This window comes from Parasteatoda tepidariorum, chromosome 7, assembly GCF_043381705.1.
Source record: "Parasteatoda tepidariorum isolate YZ-2023 chromosome 7, CAS_Ptep_4.0, whole genome shotgun sequence".
Classification (NCBI taxonomy): Eukaryota; Metazoa; Arthropoda; class Arachnida; order Araneae; family Theridiidae; genus Parasteatoda; species Parasteatoda tepidariorum.
In genome coordinates this window covers 21093454-21116079 of record NC_092210.1, presented here as the reverse complement: position 1 = coordinate 21116079, position 22626 = coordinate 21093454, and the positions used below count along the sequence as shown (strand labels likewise).

General features: G+C 30.2%; 1 protein-coding gene across 4 annotated transcripts in view; it reads right to left on the bottom strand.

Annotated features, from left to right (window-relative positions):
• The window catches only part of LOC107443879 (band 4.1-like protein 5), a 74423-nt gene that overhangs the window by 28543 nt on the left and 23254 nt on the right, over nt 1–22626 (bottom strand). The gene's annotated exons all lie outside the window — the stretch shown is intronic.

Here is a 22626-nt window from a genome sequence, read left to right as displayed (position 1 = left end):
TTTCCTAAAATGAACTGCATAACATATTATCTTTTATAATTTTGAAAAAAATAATATAAATATTCTGAGAAACAAGTTAGTAAAGAATTTATTTATTTTAAATGAAAATAAATGCCTTATTTTAAAACCTGAATTCCTGATCATTACAATTCTAGCCTACTTAAGAGATATTGAAATAATAACAAAAAAAGATTCATTTTTATTTCACAAAATTTCAAGAAGTTATAACCACCAAATTATCTTCAAACTTCATTTTTTTGCAATGTCACACATACTTTCAATGTTTTTACAATTTATAGAAATAATCAATTTATTTTAACTAATATACTTTCAAAGTAATGACGTCCTCCAAAACTAAGCAATTATACGCATGACGAAAAATGAATAAATGATGAAGGTATAACTGAGGTTAATGAAATAGCTACCCTGCAGCGAACTTCACGAAGTTTTACGCTTACTTCCGGAAATACCGACACTTTTTTAGAGGACGTTATTATGCGGGAAAAACACTTCATGGTAAATTCTGTTTCACCCACATCGGTAATTTAAAAATTAAACTACAGAAAAAAGTGAGTTAAGATATACCAAAAGTAATCTATGAAGCTTCAAATGCATTATTTAAATTATTTTTTTTAAATATCAAAATGCAAACGATTTATGAATATTTGTTTACTCGGTTATCTATTTATTTGCCATTGAGGATTATTCTTATGACGTAATTATCAAAAGATTTGCTATAAGCGAAGTAAGCACATTTTTTTAAAAATTATTGGAAATAAAGTTAAAAGCTGATTACGAGAAACAGTATATTCGATCATTTTTATCTTTCGAGGCAGAATTTTTCTTAAACATATTTTTCATGATTTTGTATTAATTTAGGTCAAAATAAATGAAAAAATATTATATTTAGGATTCTAATAATTTAAGATTATGAGACATAGCATTGAGACACCGATGCCTTTTTCTGGGTCAAATGTAAAATCTTCCAAACGCGGCTCACTTACAGTTTTCCAAGTTTGCCGTTATTCAGATCTAATATAAAGAGTTATTCATCATTGAAATTTCTTTAATTTACAAAATCATTTATTGATAAATCTTTGAATATGAATGAAAAAAAATTAAAACTACTCTTTTTGGATTTTATATCTTAGTACAAATATAATTCCGATAATCTAACAAATCTCTTTTAGTAACTATTAAACTTTTATTCATAATTAAAAAATTACAATATATATTTTTGCTTGTAATTAGAGCGCCATAAAAAATTTATAAGACATTGGTGTTCTATTTATGTCAAAGTGTTAATAAATCTAAAAATTTTACAATGGTATATTTTTGCTTGTAATTAGAGCGTCATTAAAATTTTTAAAAAAGAAGACATTGGTGTTCCATTTATGCCACAGCGTTAATAAATCTAAAAATGCCTAAACGTCCGCATAACGAAAATACCATCATTTCACAGTTAATCACCAGAAGTCAAATTTGTCACATGCATATTGCAGTAAATAATTATCAAAAAATTCTGGCATTTCGTCAAGTGCAAATAATGCCGGACGGATTTGTAAATAAAATTACAGGAATTTGTTCTGTGTTAACAACTCAAGTAATACTTAATAAATTCACACCATATTAATCTATAGATAAGTTTAAAAATTGGAAATTTTAAATTAATAACAATTTCAAAACTACGTTTTGTTTGCTAATATACAAGCTTAAGTTCTTTCAAAATTCTTTTCCGGTTTGTGCAAAACTTTCCTTTCATTTTAACATAGCAAAGGGCAACGCAGCTTTTTCTCTATATTTTTATTATTAGAACTCAACCCCTCTTCCTTAATGCAATATGTCACACAATAGCACTCCCTCCCTACTCTGTTTGAAATATTTAATTTCATAAAAATGGTTCCTTTCCACTGAAGGAAAAATTATTTTGAGGTAACCAATTAAAAAGAAAATGCTATTTTTTACCCATATAAAATAATAATAACTCCTTGACTTTTCTATGATTCTAATTTTATCGAATTTCTCTGATTTATTAAATTTTCAGTTATATTTTGTTTTTACGTATAATATACATTGCCAAACACTTGCACCTGCTATTAAAATTGTATTAATTGTAAAAAAATTATAAGATCAATTTTTTAGGAACAAACCATGAACTTAAATGTACCTCAAACTTAATTTAATTTTCTCCGACTTTTTGGTCATTTTAATTAAATTCCCTGATTATTCCAGATAATAGTGTAAAAACAGTTCCTTCTCAGAAATTCTTAACACACATTTGACAGGCAGAGAGTAATTTAATTTTCTATACTTGTATAACAGCTAAACAAATTAAGTTAAAAAAAAAAAAAAAAAATTAAAGTTTCATTTCTAATTAGTTGAATTTATAATCAACTTATAAAATTGTTGTAACAGACATTTACTTAATTGATTAAAAAAAATAAATAAATAAATAAATAATTTTAAGATTTGTTGATAACATTAATTCAAATTTCAAAATAACCCTCATAAACTTTCAAAACAGCGCTTTTCCTTTCTTTTCATGATTCAATGTCAAGCTGAAAGTGAAAGTTTTTATCTTGCTTCCAGGTGAAAGAAAGTCACGTTTCTTAGTCTAGATGAAAATCTAGCGAAAGTTATCCTATTATATATAGCAAACTTCAAAAAGAAATGATAACAAAAGGAAAATATTAAAGGAAGAAAAAGTAAGGAAGACCTGTTTATCGTTTTTAAAATGAGGATTTAAAACATTACCCTTTCGCGTACCGTAACAAAGAAAGCGGGTAAGAAGATTTCTGGAAGCGTTTCGCGCTTCGCTAGCGAAGTATGTCCGGCTAAACAGATTTTACAGTGGTCATTCTTATCGTTTCTCACATAAAGAATAATGAAAATATAAGTCTACGTAATTAGGAGGATAGTAGCTTAAGTCTTAACTGAGGACTTCTGGTATCTTAACCCGAAAATAGAAAGTGCTTTTCATCAATAACTTGCTAAGCCTTTAAATGATAGTGAAATTGAATTTTTTACTTAATCGTTTAACAGTTTCGAAAAAAATTCTGCAATTCTTCTTCTTATTTTTTTTTAATATCTTAAGTACGCTTATAAAATAACTTTATTAACTTTTTTTAATTCAATAAATATTGGATTGTTCGGAAAATAATTTCGCCTTTTTCTTTATGAAAATAAAATACGCTCTTATAGTGAATCGATATATATTGGCTTATATATTATTATGGCTAAATTTTTGCTATTTTTCTGGCGATAGCATGATTTCTAGCTCATAAAGTTTTGTTATTTACAGGAAAAAAATTAATCCAGGGGATTTTTGATGAACTGAAATAAAGCTAATACCATCTAAAAATTTTCATAGAGACCCGAATTGTTGACGATCAATTTCTCGTCTTCAGTGACGTTGCGATTCAAAAATGAATAATTTTCTTGACGTTTAAGAAGCAAATCGCAGACGTCTAATACGACGGCACAAATTTCTTTCCGTAAGAACACGAACTTTATCGAGCTTTGAGAATAAACCTAGGCGCTTCAAATAATTATGAACGGTCCAATTCGACAAATTTCAGCGATTTCACGAGTTTGGTATGTACCAGTTAGTATCGATAAATACCTTTATTGTATCTTCATCTGCCTAAACTGTAGTGAATTTTCGTTACCGGATCGAAAATTTGCAAACCAGTTTTGGCACTGACGTACCGTTATTACATCTTCTTTATACGCATTAGGTAAATTTTTTCTTGCTCGAACAGCAGTTTTTACCTTTCCAATACTAAAGAAGTGAAATCCTGCTTTTAATTTCAACATTTGAAAAAGACCCCAACCCAAAACTACAGCGTAGAATCAATCGGTGCACAAGTAAGCTTCCACAAGTACAATCAATTCACAAGTAAGCTTTCAAAATGATACCAGTTATCAAAATTTATAATGATTATATGATAAGCCTAAAGTTGGCTGAGAAAATATACAATAGAAGTCCTCTATTGGGGTAAAAAAGAAATTACTTTCCGAACAGCCTAATAACAATAATTCGTGATTTGGGTAAACTAATAACATTTAAAAATGTCACTTTGAAAGATACTATATTTCAATATGAACAGAAGTAGACAGAGGATTTATAATTTCTGAGATGGGACATTTCCACCATTCATTTGCTAAATTTAAATTGTTACTTTTAAGACGATAGTAATCAGTTATACACATTGAAATTTTAAGTAAGTTCAATAAATTTACTAGCCGTAAACTAATACGTATGCGTAATTACATTTTTAAATCATAACTGCTAAATCAATGCTATTTATATTTAATAAATTTGTCAAACATAGGCATTCACATAGCATATAAAGTGTTTTTCTTAAAACTAATTCCAACTTAAGACATATCACAATATATTACGTACAGCAAGTACCGCTTGTTTAAGACTATAAAATCCTAGGAGAAGTACAGCAAGAAATATGTAAATTTCCAAATAAAAATTAATTATAAGCCATACGGGAATTTATCAAGAAAACATTAAAAAACACTGAATACTCGGAACGAACTATTTTTATTTTCATTCAAAATAATTACCACTAAGATAGTTTTAAGATACATCTGGTTTCAACTTATAGATAGGATAGATGGTAAACTGGACAACTGTCAAAAAAGAAGTTTTCTTTCCTTGACAGCAGGACATTCATTTATATATTCTTGAGAAGTATTTAGTAATTTGTGTTATTTAATTTTGCTTAGATTAAAGCTTAAATAATCAGACTTCAAAAGATAACTCAGTTTTTTAATTCTTAAAAAAGAAAATAACTAGACGTTTACACTTACTCCAAATTTTAGTAACTTTTATTAGTTTAAAAAATTAAAAACTAGATGTTACGGACGTAACACATGTTGCGTCTGTAACAGCCAGTTTTTAAAAATGTGAATTTTCAAAAATGCAATACAAATTGGAATAAATATGTAAATGACACCATGAACTACTTTAACTAAAATTATTAGAACTGCGTTAAAAAAAAACAAAAAAAAACCCCTGATTTTTATGAATTTTTAAGTTTGTCGAAATGACGTTCGTAAACGGTAGAATTGCTTAGAAGCATAATTTGCTGAAAAATTATTTTTCCTAATTAAAATTCAGTCCCAAAATAATGAACAATGTAATATAATAAATGATATTCATTTCCTTAACAAAAGATCTTAATCAGATATGTGATCTAATCATAAAGAAAAATTGTGAAAACAAGATGCCAATTTGTCAGCATATTTTAAGATATTAATGCACAATTACAGAAAAAGATATAGTAGACACTGCTCAAAAATACGAAGTTCAGTAAAAATACTGAAAAATCACATGCGTTAACGTGTTGGCGAAGTTATATAACAAACTCAATATCATTACAATAAAAGGAGAATGCCTCTGTGTATAAAACATACACAATCATATATCATGCCATTGTGTACAGCATGCCATAGTGTTCTTTGTACAGTGTACTCGCCAAATTTTTTTTTGTGTTAAATTTTACATTCCAAGCACCGATATCTGACTTGACCAACATAACATATTTTCCAAAATTAACATCACCAAATAATAGTTTATCTAGACATTGAATAATATTGTTTTTCAAAAGCACTTATTTATTCTGATTATTAATTAGTTATTCACACTACTATGCCTTATGGAGTAAAAATATTTGATAGGTAAGGCGTTCATATTTCGGTTCATTGAAAAATTCAGCTTTAAAAAAAAAATTCGTTATTAAATGAAACTTATGCATATTCTTCAGAATATATACCTAAAAAGTATAAAATAAGTCATGAAACAGAGACCAGAGATGTAGAAGTGATTGCTGATCATTCATTATTTTTTTCACGCCTTTTTAAACCATGTCTGTGAACTAGCTGAGCAGCGGAAGGCCTTTTCCCACACACAACTCATGCCAATTTCAACCTCTTTAATGAGAAATTGCATAAATCGAATGTCCGACCTCGAACTCAATGACAGGCAGATCTGCTACAGTTTTGAAGTCATCGCTCGATAAAGCAGTCCCCAACAAAACGAGGTATCATCATCACCCACGTCCACGTGTAAAATTAAGGTGGAGTAATTGGTTTGCAACAACCGCATGCTTAAAAAAATAACTACAGCTCGACTTAGACCGGTTTCCTTCGAAATGGCCATAGATGTCATTGGCCAAGTCTTTTGTTTCGCTTTTCGATCGTGTAATTACAACCAAGAGAATGGAAGTCAAGGTTCGCGTGCCTTGCTGTTTACCTGGATGCGTTTGTTCTTTGTCGAATAGTTGTACTTTGAAGGAATAGATCACACGTCTTTCATCGATGACGTATATCAGGTGAAAATTGAGGGGGAGTTTGAATCAACCAAGCTCAGCATTTTTTTTAAAAGCTTTTTTTTCAGCATTTTGAATAAGATAAATACTCTCAACAGATTTTTTCCTTATAACGAAATTAAGCTTTTGAAAAGAAGCGCAACTTAAGCAAGCTTGTTTTCAAATTTTAACCATATCTTTTCAATATTTTTCTTGCCGGTAGAACAAAACATTGGGATAAATAAAAAGATTTTTATTTCAAGAAAGGTGAAATTTGTTGCCATAAAAACCATCAAAATTTGTACCTTAATCCACTGTTTCCCAACATTTAATGGACCATGGTACCCTAAATGTACTCAGGGGTCTGTCCAGGCCGAATTTACTACCGTTTAGCGGTACCTTCACAAATTCAACTTTAGGAAAAACGGTAGTTTCACCAGTGGCGTAGCTACCGAGGGGCTAGGCGGGGCAGTGCCCCGGGGCCCTCAAGCTCAGGGGGCCCTCGAATCCTTACCAGAAATCTCGATCGAACTGAACTTTGGGAAATTTCTCCCATTTTCAAAATAAATACGACATTTTGCAACCCCACTTTAATCATGACAACTCAGTTGAGAGAAATTCAANTTTTTTTTTTTTTTGAGGATGGAGAAAATTTCGGAAAGTAGGGACTTTTATTAATTTTTTCCCCCTTTAAAGAAAGTAACTTAGCTTTTATTATTATTATAAATAATAAAAAAAGAAGACTAATCCCTCTTTTACCCTCAAGAAAGATAGATATGGGTACTTCAGAAGCACTCCTCTTCTCTATCCCCCCTATTATTTATAACAAGACGTCAAAAGGAAACATCTGTTTCAAATCTTTTCGATTTATTTATTATTTTTTTTAATGTGCCGAACGTTGCGACAAATGCCAATTTAAGTTCGATGCAGAAATCAATTTATTTAGCAAAAATTTTAGAAAATGTCAAAAACGGTAAAAACTCGATGAATAGAAAATTCTAGGTATTACTGGTAAAATCAAGCTTTTATCAAAGTGGCTCGGTATAAGTTCGAAGTTCAATTTTAGCTTTTTACCAAGCCTTTGAGGTAAAACCTGAGTCACCAAGCCACTTTGGTATATCCTAGGTTTTGCCAGTAAAACTAGAGAATTTACCAGACTTTGGCTTTGGACAGCAACATCAAGTTGTCATATTTTCTTTAGCATTTGATGTGCATCCATATTTTACCTCATATGATTGAAATATAATTTTACGAGGTAAAAAAAAAAGAAAAAAGAAAAAAAAGCCGCCATCCCTGCATCAAAAATGTACATATTTTAGTACGAAGCCAGAAATTCATCACTCCTACTACTTATACATAGGGTAGTGCGTCAGATAAAAAGATATTTATTCATCTGTCACAAACATGCCAAAAAGAACAAAGGAATCTGAAGAATAAAGAATGCATGTAACGTTAGGGACGGGTGGACATATTGCAAAAATCGAATACATTTCCTCCTTTGATACCCTTTCTAACCCCAACAGATCTGGTACACTGACGACAGAAATTACATCACTCAATCTGTTCTACATTTTTTTAAGACGCAAAATACAAGACATGCTAATGTAAAAAAAATAAATAAATAAAAGAAAAAAAACCCGACTTCCTATAAAGAAAATATAAATAAATATGCATATCATTGGAAATATCAATAAATGTTTATTTCAGTGGAAATTACTTTTTACGTCGATATGTTAGAATTTTTTTGTCTTTTTATTACCAAGCAATACATTTATTTCTAATTTAAATATTCATTCAAAATACATTAACGATATAAGAGAACTCTAGTAATGTAGGTTTAATAAAATGTAGTTAATAGTTGATAACCTTAAAACATTTTTGTATAATTTGACAGAAACAAAGCCATTTAAACGTCTTAAATAAGAAAACAAGCTAACAGTTAATTTTTTTTTATACGTTTCAGTAATTAGATTAGTTTTGTATCAGACACAAAAAGATTTTGATTCATATAATAAACAGTAGTAAATTTGCATAAATGAATTATTCAGTGTCCTTTGAGTAATAATCCTTTATTACTCAAGGACACTATTTTATTATTTTTTAAATAACAAAGTACAGTGCGAAAAAAATTATGCATTGATAGCTAAATATATTTAAAAAAATTTTTTTTTTTTTAAAAACTAATATTAAATTCAATAAAAAATGAAATAACAGAACAAGAGAAATATTTTAATAGTTTTTTTCCAGGGGTCTGTTTAGAAGAAATTTGGGTCCGTTAACGGACTCTTCACAAAATATCTTTTCATAAAAACGGACCCTTCACAAAATATTTTAACTTAAAAACGAACAAAATATTTTAACTTCACAAATTTGTTTATCTTCATTATTATTTTGTTAATCGAATAAACCCTTTCCAGGGCAGAAAACAAGAAAGATGGATGTAAACGAATTAAGTTTTGTCTTCGGCAGACGGTTCTTCCATTATTCGTCCGAAATTAATATTCTGCGTTCAGCAGTATAGGCTAAAGACCAAATATTTGTATGTTGCCTCTATATTTTAGAAACAGCAATTGTTGTTTATCTTTTAAAATTTAATTTTTTAAATTATAATTTTACAGTGTTGAGCATAATCTTGTATGTCTTTACAATTTCAAAACTGCTTGAAAATTTTTTTTTTGCAATAACGGACCCTATTTGCACAAATTCATAAAAGCGGACCCTGGTTGAAAGAAAGTGAGTAATTTTTTCACAATTTCACGAAAAACGGACCTTACACAAAATGTCTGGACAGACCCCTGTTTTCCCCAACTGTTTAATGATACTTTCTGTGGTTTGTTTCTTGTTACATTTGTTTGATATACAATAAGAGAGGAAATCTAATTTTACAGAGATAAGCTGACACTAAAAGGGGGGGGGGGAGAATATGTGCATATCATCAATTTTTTTATTAAAGGAATTTTAAGTTTAAATAGTGCCGAGTCTATGGATTTACAGACTCATTTTAAATACACGAATCTGGTGTTATTTCACTTCAATTGTTTTTCAGTCAACTGCTGATTATGTCGCAGGTTATCTATTTTCCTGAAAATAATAAGGATTCAATTTTTATTTGCCATGAGACTTTTTTTAATTAAAAAATTAGAATTAAAAAGCATAGATAGCCGTTACATATCGCCCATGAGCCTTTCATTATTTCTGGTAGCTCAAAAGGCCCTAAAACAATTTTCTGGAGGGTCTTAGCTACCTCGATAATTCCATTTCAAGTTTTAAATGCTTAAAATGCTTCAAATTACACCGACAACATGGGTCTAGATTGATCGTATAACTATTTCCATGTAATAACGCAGGAAATGAATTGTCAATTTGTTGCTTTATTATACGTAGAGTTTTACTTATTTATGAAATTTTTTTCATTAATTGTTTCGCTCCAGAGGGTGTTATGTCTTAATTAACGCCTTAACGTCACGAAAAAAATATTAGAAAATTATTATTATATATTTATTATGCCCCATAACATAAAGAAGATGTGAAACAGGCATGTTTTAAGCATAGTTTTTCAAAATATTTATTACCACGAGTGAAATATTGTGTTTATTACTTTTTAATGTTGAGTCATTAAATCATTTTTTAAAGTTTGCGTCAATGCACAGTGGGCCAGAAGACCTTGAATTTTGGCCAAAAGTTAAAAATTAAATTTCAACTAAAACATGTTTAGTCAGCTTTAATATCGCCCAAATTAAGTATTCATAATCATTCCAAACATTTTAGTTTACTTTTTGGACCGACGAGAGCGCAATGTAGTGAAAAATATGTTTCAAAAAAATTTTTTTAATATAACTTTTAAATTTATATTTCAGAAATATAGATATAAATTTCACCTTTCTGTTACATTTTTATCAGAGTAATTAGTCTGAAAATATAGTACAATTTTTCAATTTGTTGAATTAGTTAATACTCTTGACAAACTTATAGTTTATATTTTATCATTTGACATTTTACAATGTTTGACTCACTTTCGAAACTTATCTCCAAAAAGTTCCACGAGGTAATTAGCTAAACTTTTTTTTGTTGTCTTCTTTGATGTTTCTTCTTTCGAAAAAACCTGCCCCATTTTGCCCATATTGCGAAAGTGGACTAAATATACCGAAAAACAAAAATTTTCTTTTTTTCATTTTTTCGCGTTATTTTGTATAGATATTCATATAAAATATTATTATTGTTCTAAATGAAGTTTATTTATTGTGAAAATTGCATCCTACTGTCTGAAATATTTGTTTTACTCAATGGTTTCAAATTTTTTTTTATATAGATGGCGCTGTTTTTCAATTCCTTAATATCTTATGATAGTGCAATGGAGGATATCGATTCTTCTAAACGAACTATGTTATGTTTATAGTGAAAATAACTCATTAAATTTCGGATTTAATTATTAATTTTCGGATTTAGCATCATTTATAATTTATCGTATATAAATGTATTGAATAAATACGTTTCACAGGTGAGTTACAGGTGAAATGCATAGAAATGATGCAATATTTCCATTGGCAGATCTAAACAAACATGAACTCGGACTTGGAGGTTATAATTTTAAAACAAGAATTGGTTGATTTAGTCCACGGAAGATTCAGTTATGTGTCACAATGCACAGATTTAGTATTGAACTATATTACGGAAAAAAGAAATGTAGATATAAAGATGGTAGAGTCTGATGACTTAAGTAGATTAATGAAGCCTGTGAATACATTGTTATGCAAATTCAAACAAAAATGAGATGCATCAAAGACAGATTTCTGCTATATTTAATGATTTAAAGGTTCAATATTATTTTTTTATTTTTGCTCGCCATATTTCAGCCTCTCTTTTGCTTGTTTTTCGGGTATTTTTAGTGTATTTCAAAATTTCAACTATGAATTCAATTAACCTGCACATAAAAACCCCTAAATACAAATTTTGAAACAAATTTTATCGAAATACTAACTTTGGCCACGAAACCTTGGATGCTGGCCCACTGTGCAATGGCGGTATGAATTATACTAGGAAATTTCGGCAATAGCCAGTGGCTAGTTGTAGCACTTTCAGCTTACAATAAAGTAATTTTCAGATTATAAAATATTCATAATAATTCCATATTTATTAAAAAAATAATAAAATGAACATGGGTTGAATTTTCGAAGCAAAAGGTGGAGATAGGTTGTGACAGACAATTATTTAATCGTCATTTGTTAAATTTCGTCTCCCCGATGCCAATGCTGACTGTTCATTTAGCCCTATACGTATTACCGACTGCAATTGTTGCTGTAATAATAAGTTAGTAAAAATATAATACGCGAGCAGATGGTTTCTAAAAAGATTGAAGTTAGCTGAGCAGAACCAAGCCCATTCTGACTCTAAACCGGCATAAAAAGTATATTCAAGAAAGAAAGAAAAAAAAATAGCATGATAGGGTTAAGATCTTTTTTCATTTCGAAAGGGTATGACGTCATCCAAAGTAGCTGTGTGAGAGAATCGCATATTCGTGAGACCTGTGTCGTGTCACGGGGGTCATAGATCACAATGAATCGGGACGTATCGTGTTTCGTTCAGGTTCAGTTTTGTTTCAACTATTAACCGATTTCGTCAACCTAGCGTTTTCGTCATGGTTTAAAAGACGTAGAAAAGATTTCAGTTTGGCCAAACGAATTGAAACTAAATAAATATTTTCGAACGTCGCAAATACTTATAAATAAACTTTAATTTGATTAATTATTTTTTCTTTTTACAACCGCCGTTGAACAGCCGATCCAATTTTGGGTTTATTTCTAATGTTCAACTCCGTAGCCTTGTACTTTTGAACCCAATCCAGAAGATAAGGGATCCTGGATCAAGTATTGGGAGAAATTTGTCTTCGTGGTGGACTTTTCGATGGAACTAACCCGCATTTTAGTTACACGGAGAGGAACACCACGAGTACCTCCAACGGTTAGCCTGAAGGCAAGAGGACTCTAACCCATGATCCGTCTGCACTCACGGAAATGCTCACGGTTTTGGCACCGCTTGGCGCGGTCGAGAATAAGCTCTCTGAAAACCGCAAAATTAAGAATATGGTAACCCAACCGATCTATGCGTCACATCTTGCTACAGCGTGCAACCCTATTACGTTGATTGAGTAGGAAAATGATGGTTCTATTCTAGTTAAAAATTTCTTTCTTATTCACTTCTATCTTCACACCGCTCTTGTATTTTTTATAAGCGGTTTTCGTTTTGAATGAAAAATTCATACTTAATTTAATGTTTATGTCTCAGAATTTTATTTAAAAATAGATTCTTGTAAAATATTTTACTTTTCAACTTCTTTTTTTTTTATTATTGTTCTTAAAAGTGTAAAATCAATTGTTTTTATTTTTGCTTTTTTTAATTTACTTGCTAAGACAGTTTACCATTCTTTACTATGCTATATATATAAAGGTTTGTGTGCTCACTATATACTAAGGCATATTGCATTCAGTTTCCAATTCAAATGGAGGAAAATTTTATATAAGGTATTTTTATTGCAGTACATTGCAAAAATTACCTTTATTGCTAAATTCAGCATTTCAGATGCGTAATTAGGAAAAAAAAATTAATTCTTTTATTCCAAATGCATAATAAAAATTCTTCACAATGAAATACATATTGTTACGCTAATAATGAAATATAATTTTATTTAATTAAAATTATTACTAAATATTGCAAAGAGAATTTTGTGTTTTAATATTTGAGTTACATGATCTTAAGAAAACACAAAAACAATGAAAAAAATTGTAATAAAATAGTGAAAACAATTCTATCCATTGTTTATAAACGATACGCAAAAGCAATTCAGCGACAGAGCAGGTTTGATTTAAAAGTTTCCGCCAAGAATGCCAAGCGGTGCCGAAACCGTGAGCATTTCCGTGAGTGCGATCCGCACAACACTGAGGATAGTTTACATCAGCACTGTGATCGGTGCGTGCTGGGTGCGGAATTCGAATCGAACAGTCCTAGTTGGGATTCGAACTCGGTTTACCTCATTAGAAGGCGAAAGCTCTATCCCCTGAGCCACCACGGCTCAACTTTAATTTATTAAAAATGTAGATAGACTGAAACAGGTATAACATAAAAAAATAAAAATAAAAAAAAGATATCTCCGTTAAAAAGTTGGTATTAATTAATATTGAATAAATATGGGAAGATATCCGCGGTTCAATCTTAATCTTTCAGCCGATCACCAAGGCTAGTGGTTCTCAACCCTTTGCCGGAGGTACCATGACACCTGCGATAAAAATATCTAAGTTTTCAAGAAAATGATACGTAAATTATTAATCCAACCCTAAATTCACATTGGAAAAAAAAAAATGGTGTCCGTTGTTCAAACGGTATCCTAGAACAGCGGTTCCAAATTTTTTTTTGACTATGGTAAGTCTTATTGATCGACCTTCTTTACGCCGAACACCGTTTTATCGATAAAATTTATTAGTAAGTGAATGAATATATTAAGAAAAATGAAATATTTTAAAATAATAAATAATGCAAAGAATAAAATTTCTGTTTTCGTTGAAATGAAAACGAGTTACAGTAATAAATGCTTGTAGAACAGTGTAAATGTTGAGAATTATCAGGGAAACACATTTCCCTATTATTTTGGTAATTTTGTTTTGAATTGGGTAATTGCAACTCGAGCAGAAGTGAAGTGATAATTTCTACCCATGTGATTTAAATCTGATTTAATTGGTTATTTGTAAGCGACGTCACGCATGGTGTGTCGAACCTGATTGGCCTCTGAATCAACAAATGCCACGATTCATTCACCTACGATGACATCACTTGCAGGCATCCAATTGAAAAATGCGTTGGGACAAATAGTATTTTTTTTTTTATAAGAATATCTTCTTTTCCTAAATTTATTGTCATTAGAAAAAAAAAAGTTTAACAAAAACTTTTGCAATTTTTTTTCCACCGGCATTTAATTATATAATTTTATATAAGTAACTAAAATATTAAATAATGGATTAACTGCGTGGAATAAGTCACAATTCTAGGAGCCTTTGGATACTTCCACGTAACATCTTTTGTGAACCGCTGTACTAGAATATGCTCTTATATATGTATATATATAAAAGATTAAGATCCGTGATATAGGTTTTTTTCATGGAGGGTCAATGGTTTCGACTACATGATTGTAATTTGCATTATTGTCCTGTTATTGACAATAATTTTTTATGACGTACTTTCTTCGCGGTTTGATGCTTACTGCGTAAGTCGACATAAATTTAAAAAAACAAAAAGATTACAGGAAACGGTACTTAATTGGAATTAATAGTTATTTCTATAATAAAAAAAAGAAAAACATCAATAGTGAAGAGGAATATTATTAATCATACCAAACATATAGTAACTGCATTTAAAAACGATTTACAATATGGCTGAAGGCCACAAGCATTGGATTGGAACAGTAATAGGTGTAAATCGTGAAACGCGAGGGAGACTATTATTCAATTCTTTAATCGAGCGTCCCTGCAAGAGCTACAACTAAAAATTTAACCGCGTTTATAACGCTCCGGCAACCAAGCCTTTACTAATGTAGCCCTATCGCGTGCACTTAAACGATTGAAAATTTTTTCTAAGGTTATTATTATTTATTTTTTTTCAGTTTACATCCATATTGTTACAAGAATGTTGGGAAGACGGGTAACAACTTTGTAAATGTGGCGTGAAAAATTGAACATGCACGTTTTACATGTAAAGCACGCTAAATATTACTTGCCTTGTTGCTGATAAACAATTACATGAACCTTTTTTGCTGATAAGCAAACATTAACACCGACATCCTTCAAAAAATGTCTAAAATAAAGGAGCGTATACAATTCGTTTGGAAAGCGGATTTTAAAAGATCTGCAGATTCAGGAAGAACTAGAATAACAATATTTTGGGTAACGAATGCGCTTAATCAAAAATAATGAAGGGGGGGGGTTGTAATTGTTGTTGTGGAAATCTGAACGAATCCAGCAAAGTAAAGTTAATATGTAACTAGAATAATAATAAGGCAGTTACTAAGGTGGGAGAAATAAGTAACCTTACCATCAACGAAGATAAAACTAAATTTATGGAATCTCCAGCCACAACTGTAAATCATGATCCTTTATTCATAAATGGTTACACCTTTGAAAAGGTTAATGAATTCAAATACCTTGGAACAATGATCAATGACCAAAACAGCATAAAAACAGAAGTAGACAACCGAATTAAAATGGCAAACTAGTGTTTCTTTGGACTAAGAAAGCAATTAAGATCAAGCCTAATCAGTCGAAAAACCAAAATTAAAATTTATAAGACTCCTATTCTACCTGTATTGCTCTTTGCCAGTGAAAAATGGACACTAAACGCAGACACTCAGCGTACTCTTGGTGTTTTTGAAAGGAAAATCCTTAGAAATATTTTTGGCCCAGTACAGGAAAGAGGCTGTTGGCGAATCAGATACAACTTCGAATTATATAGACTCTATGGACAGCCACAGATAGTGCAGGTCATCCGAAGCAATAGATTAAGATGGCTTGGCGAAATCTGGAGAGGTCCAGAAAACAACGCAGTACGAATCGCCACCTTTAAAAATCCTTCTGGATCTCGGGCCAGAGGAAGACCTCCAACTAGATGGCTCGATGACACTACTAAAGATCTCATAGTAATAAAGATTAACAACTGGAAAAAAGTCGCCATGGATAGGAGGCTACGCGTGGTAGAGGCAGCCAAGGCTGTAAGGGGCTGTCGTGCTAAAGAAAAAGAAGTTTTAATTTCCTATTTTCTGCTGACTTGTGGATAGTCAAATGTTAGATTTAAAAAAAAAGTTCAGATTTGAGTTTTAGATTGAGGTAAAATAAATAAAAATCAAATAATAGACCCCGCCTAACAAGCAAAGTAAAATTATTATGTAGAATAGAATAGGGGTACAGTTATTTAATTAAGATAAGCACACTTTTCCCACTGGCGATATTTTTATAGAATTTCCAGATAGATACAAGTTTCCGGAATTTACAATAACTGCAAGATACACAAACATTTTATTGCCTACATGGAAACTGTTTTTTCCTCTCAAAACTCTCTTGAAATGTGGCCTATCATTGCGTTGCCTTTCAATTGAATCCCAAGAACTGGAATCCCCTTTTAAATAACATTCATCTCATTATTTTGAGTGATGTTTAAAATGACCAGAAACCGATTTATTTCAAATAACATTCCCAAGGTAATGTTGAGATCGAAGTGAAACAAGACGTTCTTGCAACGACAAGACAGTGAAAGAATCGATTAAAGAGTCTCCTAGGGGTCAATATTTCCATTGTTCTGAATAGAAAAAGGGTGGAAGGCCACATGCTTATATTACTGTCACAGACGATCTCCTCAGAAAGTTCATTACGATCCGAAATTTGTGTTAAAATCGCTCATGCACGGAGATGATGGAGCGAAGCATTTTTCAACAGAAAAAAAAAGGAACGCAATTGTATACCGGGCTTTTTGTTAACGGAATAGATTTAGAGCGATGGTGGACTCGTAGGATGTTAGCAAATAATGTAGGAAGTGGATCTCATGTTCGTTATTGTAGACTACAATCCTTTCGATAAACATTTTAAATATCTATAGATATTTTTTTTATTTTATTTTACAAAGTGAACAATAAATGTCAGGGAAAAGACTTTTATCGGTTGGTATTATTGTCTGGAATTACAGTTAAAATGAACAGACTGTTAAAAACGATTGCACCACCAATTTGAAAAAATAACAATCGTAATATTAAAACAGCCATAAAGCAGCTTTGAAATCTTAGTGGAAGCATTTTTCAGGACACAGGATTATCAGGCAATTTTTTTATTTAAAAAGGAAAAAAAAAATTTAATTACTTAATACAAAACAATAAATCTCCATTTAGTTTAAAAAAACACCATCATGGAAGAAAACTAAGTTCCGAGAAAGAAAGTTGTACACTTTTTTAATGATCCGACAGACTTTTGTTTGTTAGAACAGTTCTTTTAAAACAATAAGACAGTTTTTATATTTATATTTTAACTACTTTTCATACGACAATTCAAAATAAAAAGTTAACAGTTCTGAATCTGTCTTTAAACTTACAAGCAAAATTAATTTTAAGAGCACATGGTAAAAAATGTGTATTATTTCTCAAAAATTTTCACTGAGACAATTTTAATTACTTATAGGATCCCATTTCCCATAGATTTTTTGTATATGGATACTTGGAAATAACCTTCGATTAAAGAGTAACGCACCAAGTTATTTAAATAACAGTTCTGTTTTTAATAAAAATAAAAAAAACTTTTATTCACAAACAGTAACAAATATGAAGTACCCGTAACGGGATAGTTATAATCTTGTAAAAATCTGTGACGGGTTATAAGAAAACTCAAATTCCAAAACAAAACTAATCTCTACAAAAACCAACAACTCTGTTGTTCTAAAAATAGTTATTCTAATTTTATCGCTTTATTATTATTTTTTTTTATTTATCTCTTAATGTGTTTATTTTATTTTATTCATGCTTTTGCTAGCCAATTATATTTTAATATTTTTGACTTTATATTAGCTTTCTAAATTCTGTAGTCATGGTTCCCAACACCGCCATATTATCAGGGTTGGCAAGGTTTTCGACATAAAAGAAAAAAAAAAAAATGGTTACTATAGCTTTATTTTTGGTACTTTAACACAATTTTTGGATCATAAGAAACTTTATTGAAGATGTATGACAGCAATGTCACTTAATCTATTATCCTTTTCAAATCAGAAACAATGGAAAGATTGACCCTTAATACAAGACTGTGCAATCGACCTTTCAACTCCTTTGTTATAAGTCATGCGTAAAATATACAATTTGTTAAGTTAATATTGAAAATCAATAAATCGGTCGTTCTGATTTGCTATGCAGGTTCCTATAAAAGTTAATTCTAGTTTATACTACAGATTACAGGCCAACTTGAAACTCGTTTCCATACTTACTAAAATTTATAAAAAAAAAATTTAAAAAAAACCATTCAGTCATCAAAGAATTAGGTTTAAGAAAAAATTGTTTTAAATGGAAAAATACAATTTGATAGGAAAAAAAAAAATAGACAAAATGTCAAAACAATTTAATGCAACTTGAGCATATACTTAATTTCACGGGCCACCGATAAAAAAAAAATTAATCCAAATAAATAAAATCACTCTAATGGAAAATTTTCAATAACGTAAGCGTCAATCATTAAATAAAAATTTCCAATACGAGAAGTAGTAGCAATAAAAACAAGCATTAGTAATGAAAACAAGCATTTTCGAATATATTATTAATACGTTTATTAAGCATTTAAATTTATCTTTATTCATGTGACGTCATTATAAAATTTAAAAATAAAAGGTTTAAAACAAAACATTTGCCGGCTTTTAAAATTTACTAACGTTTTTTTGTATAGTTTAAACTGACGAAAACCGATTTGGATGAAGATTAAAAAAATCTTAGCTAATAACATTAAATTTCGCAGAAACAAATGCTTTATAAAAATCTATAACGCAAGCTAAAATACACTGGAAATCAAATGTTTATTTGCATTGAAGATTTTTTATTCACGAATACGTGCATTGAATACTAAATTACCTTTCTGAGAAGGCTGATAGCAGAATTGTATTGGTATAATTCTGCCAAAAATAGACGATAAAAATATTATCGGATAAAAATATTATTAATTTAAGGTCATATTAGTCGACGAAGAAGTAGAATATTGCATACCAATAAAAAAATACTTATACTGAATTCACAATTTTATAGCATTTTAAAGATGATCATAAAAATTAGAATGATGCAAATGATCTAAGTTTCTGAGATTTTTTTTTTACGTATATAAAAGCAATGAAATTCCTAACATTATTTACTCTCACTTATGCTTAATCGGAACACGAATGAATAACGAACAGGTAGGTACTTTATTTACGTCACACTGAGCCATAGAAAATAGGCACAGTTCAAAAGAAAATGGTTAAAAAAAATGCAGTCATATTCTTTGCTTGAGCTGCAGAATGGGCTATTGGCGACGGGCTGGGAAATATCTCAGATGATGATCCGGAGACATTGTAGACATAGATCTGAAGGGGAAGGAAATTTTCTCCAGATCTCTTTATCCACGGTACTGTTCAGCGACCGACCACAGACTTTCAATTCCACAGATTCTACGAGTATGTATATCGCATGTACACCGTGGATCTTAGCGGAGCCGAGTATCGAGCCCCGGTCCCTCTGGACCGGAGTCCGACTCTCTAACCACTGGGTTACGGTTCGAATAATGAACAAAGGAAATATAGATTAAGCATGCAACCATATTCTAATGCATGTTCTGGAAATTAATGACACTGGAGTAGGGTTGGGCCAAACTGGATCAAACGTAAACGATATAAGGATAACCGTAAGCTAAGAAAAATCGTACTATAAACTAAGCTTGTCTAAAAAAAGAAAAAAAAAAGAAAAAAAAAGAGCTCTGAGTGTTTTTACAGTTAATTTTAGAAATATAGTATGTTTCGATTTTAGAAAATGATAATTTTTATTTATGACATCCAAAAAAAAAATTGCAAAATATTAAATTAAATACATTAATACAAGAACACAAAGCAAATAAAAACAAGAAAAAATCAAGCTTTGTACTGACAAGGAGTACCCTCATGCAGGCAGCTAGAAAAAATGTATACTTAAAAATAAAGTGAAAAGATAATTATGAAGAGAGATGTAGCAGAGATAAACCGATGAGCTTCACTAAATATTATGAGATAAAAAGTATAACTAATGAAATTTTCTACGTGATCAAATGAGAAAATAAACGCTTTTATTAATTTCTTATACAATTCAGGTCCCAAATATAAAAAAAGATTTTATGCCATATTTCCTTATGAGCAAAATGAATAGATACACTATTGGTTGTTCTATGATTGTAATATAATACAGGCGTTTTAGGAATAATAGACAATTTTTTAAATTAATATTTTTTCATTAAGATGCCTTAATGAAAAAATATTTAGACTGCGATAATTCTGAACTGAGATTGCAAAATTATTGTAATAAAATTAGCAATAAAGAAGGTAACAACAAACTTAAGTCGGAGTTTGCTAAAGTACACAGACAAATTTAAAAAAATATCTGTTCCGATAAAAAAAGTGAAATGTATGTTCATTAGGACTATAAACGAAACTTTAAATAAAAAACTTAAGAAGTCATGCAACCATAGAACAATATCTAAGCATTATAAACACAAAACTGATATTTAAACTTTTAAATGAGGGAGGTTTAATGAATATAAGAAACACGAACTGTATAATAATAATAAAACATTTCAAATGTAATACAATATGTTTAACTATTGCAGAAAAAAGCAACATCAATATAATTTTCATGTTTTGGTAGTCTCAGAAAAACACCCTTTCTTCTGCTGTGTATGACACACAGAACAATGACCAGAAGAAAAAAAAAAAGAAAATTGCTTCTACGAAAACAGTAAATCGAGGTGCAAGACAGCAATTTTCATTCCTGTAGTAAGCATTGTTCTTTGTCTCGGAGATCAAAAGATTTTGGGGGCAGTGGAAGAAAATAGTAAATACCACAGAACGTTTCTTCAGAAAATTGCAGTAAAATCCATAATTAAGTATGTGACCTAGCGCACAATAAAATATTGATACAAGATGAATACATTTTTGAATTGAAAAAGAAGGAAATAGAAATAATAGGGAATGTAGAACACGATGTAGGTTCCTATTCAAAATATAAACAGGCAATAATCCTTTACTGTACAAAATACGTGTACAGTAAGGAAAACAAAAGCATCCTGTATTACTTCAGTTCTAATAATTAGATTTTCACGAATTACGAGCCTATCTTAATGCTTCAAAAGAGTGACCTCAAATATACTAATTTTTTAGTGTTAATTACTAATTAAGTCACGGAATCACTTACAAAAACACAATCCACATCGAAAATTTTTTTGAATTGTAAGGTACACAAATTATCAAAGTATTTCAAACAATGTAACTGACAGGAGGATTTCTGTATCGTGATCTACGGTAGAATAATCGCCGATTCTGAAGCAACTACCGGACAACGTTTCGCAAAGAACTTTTTTAAAAGTAAAGAAGATAAAAAAAAAACATTACAGAAGGGGGACCAACTTGAAGGGCACTGCCATGCAATACAAAACTTCAAGATTGATTTCGAGAAAAATGGCTTGACAATTGTTTTCCTTCTATTGAACGCCAAAATAGAATTTCAAGAAACAGATAAAAAAAAATTTATATTTGAATTTTTTGTCGCTGACGTTGATTTTTCAATTGCACGATAGTATAACTTGTAGCCATCCTTGGGCAAAACTCTAGATGTATTTTTTTAGAAAAAAATTACAGGTTTAAAATTTATTTGGCGTCTAGGTGATTGTAGTTGGCGGTACAAGACACGATGCGGAAATATCCCTCGCCGACAAATAAATTAAAAAATTTGAGCGAGATTACAGGAAATTATTAGATGAATGGAGCACAGTGAGAAAATTTTAGATCTCTTAGAGCTGCGGCAACTTAAAAAAGTTCGAGAGTCCCAGGGGTACAAGACAATTTCAATTAAAAAATCGTACAAGAACAAATTTCCAATTTCAATCATTCACCTTCAAAACAGGGAGGGAGAAAGGCGGTAAGCTGAAATCATGGTCCTAACAAAAATAATAAACGTTGGTAGCAGTCCACAAAAACTTCAAAATACCACGTTGGGTCACGTAAAGCTGTTATCATAAAAATGTAAGGTGCATTTAAATTTAGAATGTCTCAAGCGCTCGAAATTAATTTTAAATCTAAAGAAATAAATGTTCGAGAACACAAAGCAATTTATTTCGGCACGTTTATAAAATTGAAAGGAAAAAAAAAAAAAAAAAGACAGAAAATAATACCTAACAATAAAAAAAAATTCGATTACCTCGAAATTTAACTTATACTATTATTCGGAAAACAAATTTTGTTTTTAAGGTTAATAATACAGCATCGAATTACATACATGGAGATCGAAATTAAAGTTTTAAAAATAAATTTTTCAATTATGAATTTTTAAAATTCCTTTTCCTTTCTTATCCCTTTTTATTTTAGTGAATGAATGTGTAAGAAATTACATTTCAATGCAAACACAGAATTCAAGGCCGGCCACAAACAAAACTTGCTAAATAGAAATAAATAAAAACAAAAAAAAACTTTTTAACACCAAGATAATACTTTAAGAACCTTACAAAAATGCTACTTGAAATTTTACTATATATAT